Source organism: Perna viridis, chromosome 1 (assembly GCF_037379345.1).
Source record: "Perna viridis isolate PV_CMFRI_1.1 ecotype Kerala chromosome 1, ASM3737934v1, whole genome shotgun sequence".
NCBI lineage: Eukaryota > Metazoa > Mollusca > Bivalvia > Mytilida > Mytilidae > Perna > Perna viridis.
Genome location: NC_142445.1, coordinates 66,304,023 through 66,311,657, shown reverse-complemented (window position 1 = coordinate 66,311,657; position 7,635 = coordinate 66,304,023). Strand labels below are relative to the sequence as shown.

At 33.5% G+C, this 7,635-nt stretch overlaps 1 long non-coding RNA gene across 1 annotated transcript; it reads right to left on the bottom strand.

Moving 5' to 3' along the window:
* Window positions 1–238: 238 nt before the first annotated feature.
* Window positions 239–4,492, bottom strand: LOC148629923 (uncharacterized). Its single transcript, XR_015919370.1, has 4 exons — window positions 4,333–4,492; window positions 1,577–1,620; window positions 1,021–1,081; window positions 239–492 (listed from the first exon to the last, which is right to left on the bottom strand). It is a non-coding gene; the product is annotated as an uncharacterized LOC148629923 (long non-coding RNA).
* Window positions 4,493–7,635: the final 3,143 nt, after the last annotated feature.

The window sequence follows — 7,635 nt, the reverse complement described above, 5'->3', positions numbered from 1 at the left end:
GCATTCCCAAATTCAAATGTGTAATTGGAGAATTATGTTTTAAAACTAATGAGTTTGTTTTTGAGTTATTTTCATTTCAGGGTTTTTTTTCTTGTCTAAACCTTGATGTGTACAGCCCAACGTCAGTGATTTTAGAGGTTACTGGAACCATTTATTTAGGAATTAGGCCCCACTTTGATTCTAGTAAAATTCATATTCTCTGGTCTAATGGCAATCAGAGTTTAAAGATTCAAGTAAATATTGAAGTCCTGATTTAATTACACTTTGACTTTCTTCATTTCACAATTAATCTGTAAAGTATGGCAATTGCCTTCACTAAGAAAACTAAATTTACATCCATTACATTCATTAACATAACATAAGCATTGCATTCACAAAAAAAAACAAAAAAAGAAAAAAACATTGAAATGTCAATTGGTTTCAAAACGAAATAACTCAACAGCCAATTCAATCATCATTCCATTCTTTGTGTTACCTTTAGATCCTTGAAACCTACAAAAATGTACACTTACATTACTAAATTAATTTCAATATTGTAGACATTCTGCTCTTAAAGCTTTCAAAGTGTAATATTATAAGACTGTTCTACAAAGATTTCGAAATACAAGACCTGTTCAACCCTCTTTACTTTGCATGTCGAACTGCAAGCTGATGTAAAAAGAAAATATTCGCTGTTGTATTCTTTTTCAGAGTTGAAGCAATCGAAACAAATTTTAACTTGGTTCAAATCAAGATAAACGATAAAACAGTTGAGAAATTTGAATCGTTCCTCCTTAAATTGTAAAGAATTCTATTTCAGATGTGAAGAATTCACTTGTAATCAAATCTTATTTTCATTTAGGAGTATGTTAATAGTGGTCTGCAGATCAATAGACAATATACATGTATATATGTCTTTATTTCCTTCATTTAAGAAGAGTAACATCTAAGAAACATAACACATTGTACAAACAAATCAAACTAATTCAGCTTTGAACATTTATTTCATTATTTTGATATGAACAAGTAAATTTTGCTTACAAATAAATGTCTATTGTGAAGTCATTCAAGAAATATTCATCACTCCTGTCTCCTATAGTATCTACAACAGAGAAGCATTACAAAAATTGGTCACATGCTACTATTCAAGGTTGTGACCAACTACATACTCTTACATGACTTTTAAGTCAAAATTAGGACAATCTGTAAAGACAATTTACTTTTAAGTTCATTATCAATAGTAAATAAACAAGGGTGGATCCAGGACTTCTAATAGAGGGATGTAAATTTAATTCAATGCAGAGCGAAGTTTGACTTCTGGTTAGAGGGATGTAAATATTATTCAATGCAGAGCCAGGCTTGATTTCATGCTTGCTAAATTAATAGGGGGCCAGTTGCTACCCTTTAGATCTGCCACTGACTTATATTTTGTAGAAATCAATACAAGTATGTTCATATCAAAGGTTTTGCAATATTTTTTAGCCATATTATAAACTTGGCAGAACAAAGTAAAAAAAAATTAAAGACTTTCAACAGATTCTCACTAGGCCATATTTTCTTATAAAAAATAGTGTACCATACAAGCTTATATACTTACAATCAAGTAAATAATAGCTACACGTCTGCTGCATAATATCTGTCCTACGAAGAAAAAATATAATAAAATTAAATGACAAAAAAAAAACTGAATTATAAATTGGCATTGAATTTAACATTGGCGTGACTACTATTTATTGCATATTGCATTAGAGTCGAGCAGACGATGCATCATGTGCTGTATTCAATCAAGAACGCTAATCTGTATAATTGATTTTTTTAAAAGATTTTTATAAAACGAATATTCGTCATCGTCAAACATTCGTAACACTTTACATTTCTTGAATACAATCAAAATCGTAATATTGAAGCTAGGATGTATTGCCTGTAACGTCGTCAGCCATGTTGGCTTCACTGGCAACCCGAGTTCAACTTGGAGCTCACTTCGGCGAAGTTCGACAAACGAAAAAAGCCGAATGCAGTGATTAGTGGAGGAACGTCAACGGTTCGGACCTGGAGCTGCTTTGGAGTTTGGTTCAAAGGGTTATCATTTAGGCTGGATTAATTGTGACGAGCTGTAGGGCTCTGAGAAGCAAAGAATTCGAACTCATCACTATTAGATTGTATTATATATAGTATCGAGAATGACAAACTGAGCTATGTGTATTGATTTTCGGGCAATTCACAATTATATGCCTTAGGTAGTTCTCCAATTTTGGTCGATAGAGTCTGGGCAGTCCCCCTTTTTTCATACTTACTAGATCATTCATTTGTTAAATGGAATAAAATGTGTCTCCTTTATTACACGATAAACTAATACAGGAAACATTACATATGTATAGGGAATATAGGGGCGAACCTGAGCCGGCGTGATGCCAAAGGAGTTAGCCTGGCCGGGTGATATAGTCAATCGGAAGGGGATAGCCGGCGTAATATTCTATCGGAAGGAGGAATCAGCGTGATAGTCATCCCAAAGGAATGAAACTGTTACAGTTATACATGTAATAAATTTAGTTGTTAATCTATAACATAGTATTATATGTAGTATATAACTTATTTCAAAACACAGATGAGCAGTTGTCTTCCATACATTATTACAATGGTATAAAAGAAAAATGCTTTTTTTTATTCTTTTCGACGTATCGATTTTTCAAAACAACTCCTTAATGCTTAGCAGGGGTGAAACAGTGATATACCCTGTCAGCACCATTTAGCATAGATAGGTAGCTTCTATATCCTTCGCGGATGTTAGTCTCATTTATTGATCATTTGATACGTATTCTTGTATCCGATGGTTCGACTTAAAAGTCAATAATTACAAGACTTTAACTGCAGTATTAAACCAAATATTCCCATTCGCTACGTGACAAATGGGTTATATTTTGATCAGCACAGCTCCAGTTTTATATATTACATTATTTTACTGCAAAGGGAAATAAAATACAAATCTTAGTATTTGTTATTCAAGTAAGGTGCATGGTCATGCTCATTAAAGTAAGCTGAACTACCTCTGGGTGTGGTATTTAAAATCATGGATATTCTCTCCTTTTGACTTTGGTGACCTTAAAATGCCTTTTATCAGAACAGGTTTTAATTGAGTGCAGTATTCTTCTCAGTGATGCATTTACATTGTACAATGATTTAGTTTCGTCGCTTCTTTCCTACTTATATTACATAATTACACAATTGTATATCAATTAAAAGATTACCAGTAGACAATCAGTTCCGCAGAATACCCACTTATGATTTAATTATAGTCAAAGGTTTCATACACTATTTATTTTAGGAAAGAAAACCATTTTCATAGTGGAACGAATAGGCTTTATATTGTTTTATAGACTTTTGTTCATAAAGTTTTTGGATTAAACACGCTTTAAAGATAAATCAATAAAAAAAGTGAAAGGAACGTTAAGAAGTCCGTTCATTTAATTTAAAATGACCACAACCACCCGCACATATACCCACACACCCATCACAACCATAAACATACACACACCAAACCACACCAAGAAGGAAGAAATCCCCCCAGCCACCCCACCCCCCCCCAAAAAAAAAAAAAACAAAAACAAAAACAAAAACAAAAATGACAAACAAACAAATAAATAGTAACTAGATATATAACAACCTAACACATTAAAACATTTTTGTTTTTGTTTTTTTGTACTTGTTGACCGTGTCAAATGCAAATGTCACGGTTTTCGTTATATTGGTAATGTGCACTTGCAATTGATGGCCTTATATATTTGAACTGATGCAACCATTCACACATTTTAGCTTTTTGCACTTATAAACCCCAAACAGATCCTTTTAGGTAAAATGAAATTTTATAATTATATTTGAAATGCACACGTTACGACTTTTCATCTCATTGACTAGATTCTTTCAACCCATTTTGGGGGAATAAATCTGTAAACTGTATGATAATCTGTAGAACATGTACAATACGTGAACAAGCAATGCGATTTTAGAGCAATACTGGAAGAGACACGAAACTACTCGGTGCTATGTACCCCAGAGCAACTTGACCTTTCTGAAAGGTCACAAGGTTATCATGTTTCCCCGGGACTACGTTCTAGGTATTAACCACTAGCCATACAGTGTCACGATATTTGTATTCCCGACTTGCGGACCAACATTTTGCCAACATTTATTTCCCTTTGGAGCAGATGTCTATTCAGAACACGTAAGGTTTTCCATCCGATATCAACGATACTTTAGAAAATCTCGAAAGTCAAAAGGGAACTTCTCGTTCTACTAAGCCAGCCATAAATTTTCTTTACCCGGGATACAAATGAAAATCATCCTTATGTAACCTACCAACAAAATGAAACACCCTGTAAATTTTAGAAACACCGTTGTGTTTGTCTGCTGGGGATTCCATTTTCATTCGAGTTACCTCTTTTTTCTGCACCCGAATCCGAACATCGATTAGAGAGACTTCGAAATTACACCTGCTCTTACGGGAGGTAACTCTGCAAAAACAGGGTAAAATATGGCTGCGACCCGAGCTCCGCAGGTAGGGAATATGTGTAACATACTGAATATTGCGATAGGGAACCACAGTCTATCACTAGTCGAACCAAAAAAATTAAATTTCCTCAAAGGAAATAAGACTTTCTTTAAAGGAAAGTAATAAAGCAGATTTTCTTTGAGGAAATCAATTTTTAAATGCTTACTGTGCTTAGATAGTAAGCATTGTATTTTATAGGTGCATTTTGCTTCTTGTGATGTGAAGCCTAATCTGCATAATGATTTCTAAGTATACCCCTATCTTGTGAAAACACTGGGATTTCCCATGCTATTTATAGACACTTCACGTCCGGTGACCAGTACTGCACTGCAAGTTTGCTAACCGCTCATGCCATTGTGAAGATTGTGAGCTGACATATGTAGAATCATGCTGATATATAGTCCTCTGCAGGTTAAAGTTAAGGTGAAGTCCGGAGAAGCCATTGAATATTGTGAAATTTGCATAGAAACCTATGGGAAGTGGAATTAGTGGTTTCTAGCCTATATAGTGTTGTCTTTTACGGTATTTACTGAAGTAAAATATGATTTCGTTTGGTTTCATTTTCTAAAGACAGAACTTTAATGTTCAAATAGTAGTACATGTATTTAAACCCTAGAAAGTAATTCAATCATTATCACAGATAAGTTTGGAACATAAAGATATTTAGTAATATAAGTTAATATCCAATTTCGATTAAATGTTCATGAAAAATGTTTGTGATATCTGATATGAGTGGACCCCCCTTAAAAGCCGTTCATTAGATGATCTCTGTTGAATGATACGTGTAGACCATAGAACCAAATGATCTAATGGATAAATTAAACCGTCTACAGTCAAATAAAAAAAAATGCTAAACGAGATCAAGTGCGTTTGATATTCGATGTTCGATATTCAACATTCAAACATTACCAATTTACGAACTAATAAACTAAAAGCAATAGTCAATAGGAATGGTAAAAAAAGTAAAAGCCGGATAGCTGGAAACACCATAAAACTATGATCCTGACTTGGTAAAGGCAGGTCGATTACTTACGGAGTTATGGGAAATGGCACTTTTTACGTTTAACATGATGACTGTGTGGCTTTCTTGTATTTCTTTGTACAAAAGGGCATCGACATAAAGTGATCATTTGTTGTTGATACATTTGTATTTGACGAACAAAACATTGTTATCTTATCTTTGTGTTGCTATTATGCTGCTACAAATATTGTCCCGATCTGCAGATCGTTAGGTTTTTTTCTTTCTTGTGATTAAAGTATACACCTCAAGAAAAATCTAAAATCTAAAGTCAGGCACCTTTTGGTTATGGTAAGGTGATGTGGTGTGCTATGTCCGAAGATTACTCGACGGACATACAAAGTCAGAAAGGTTAAGGGATATACCTTAATACAGTGTTCACAATGCTGAACTGGTTTCATCATCTGGTGGATCCCTGTCTTCTCGACTATTTCGGCACTGTCCTCGACAATCTGTAGGGGGTGCATCGACTGAGTTGATCAGGCTCAGTCAGGAACCAGCTAGTTCTTTCACAGCTCCTCTCTCTTCCTCCATATCCTCTTTCACAGCTCCTCTATCTTTCTCCATATCCTCTTCCACAGTTCCACTCTCTTCCTCCATATCCGACCAGAAGCTTCATCTGTTTGCTTCCCCACTCTTCCATCCAGAGTTAAGATGTACAACCACTTAATCTAGTTATAAGAATAATTTTTAGAACATTACCTTTTCATGTACTGCTCTACATTTGGTTTTTAATCAAGATCTTGAAATCGAACTCAATAGATGTAATCAAACGATTAAACAGGAAAGTGAATTATATATATTTTTAAAGTTTGTCACCGAATAGAGATCATGATTTTTTTCTTTGACAAAGGAATGTGTGAATCAAAATATCAAAAATCGAATTGGTCTGCATACTTCAGTTTCCTGTTTTCAGCATGTTTTACTTTCCTTTCGCGTGTTGTTTGTAACATGGCAAATACATTTTTTAGGGCAGATAACATACACATGTCTATGCTCGAAGGCAAATAACATACAAAAATATATTTTGAATACATAAAATAAAATATGTGTTAAAACTGAATTCGATGAACACGACGTAATTTATATTCAAAACACAACAATGCCTTTGTCTAAAACATAAAATGATTCCCTATGGTAGAAATCTAACATGTTTCTAGGCCTTTCTATTTAATCAGGGACTACACAGTTCTAATGGTAATACATAGACTTTGATCAAATATAAAGTTTTAAATTGACATCTTAAGCAAAGATTAATTGTTTTAGTTCTTCACATCTCATAATTAAATTTAAATGATACGTGTATCTGCATTTCAAGTTCAGTTTCAACAATAGACCCATGTTTGCTAACTGCAATACAAAACCAAATATTTCACATTTGCAAGAAAGTTCAAAGACGTTTTTCTATCCCCAATTACTTACGAGACAGAATATAGAATTCTCTTTACTTTCACCTGTCCTAAATTTATACCAATACTTTTAGATTTTTAACAAATATTGCATTGTATTTTCATCATTTCTGGCATAAAATAAACTCTTGAAATCACGTTGACAAAAGAACACATAAAATTTAAACAAAATCATCATAAGACATTTAAAAAAATATATTATGGATAACGTAAGTCAAAAGTTCAACATTTGTTTGTGTCAGAAATTATTTTCAGTGGTACAAATTACTTGTCTCACTTCTTTAAACGGGGTATTCCATGCACTTTGATAGATTTTACATAATTAACATCGATGTACATGTAGCAATGGAAAAAGTACGATTTACCTTTATATAAAAAAAAACGAGTAAACCTGTTTAAAGAAGGATGCAAAAAAACCCACAAAAACACGAATAGTAAACAAACAAAATTTAAATAATCTCTGAATATGCCTCTACCTCTGATATCTGGGATGATTGTCAGGATGGTTATGCTTCCAAACTTGAACAACTTCAGACAGAAGCCGCGCCCATTGTAATAGGGCTACGTTTTTCCAAAAAGTAAAGATATTATATTCTATCATTGCTTGGAAATATTTGGCTGAGGAGAAAGAAACAAAAACTCCAAATGTTTTATTAAATGCCAAACCCAGATGGTCCTGGCTA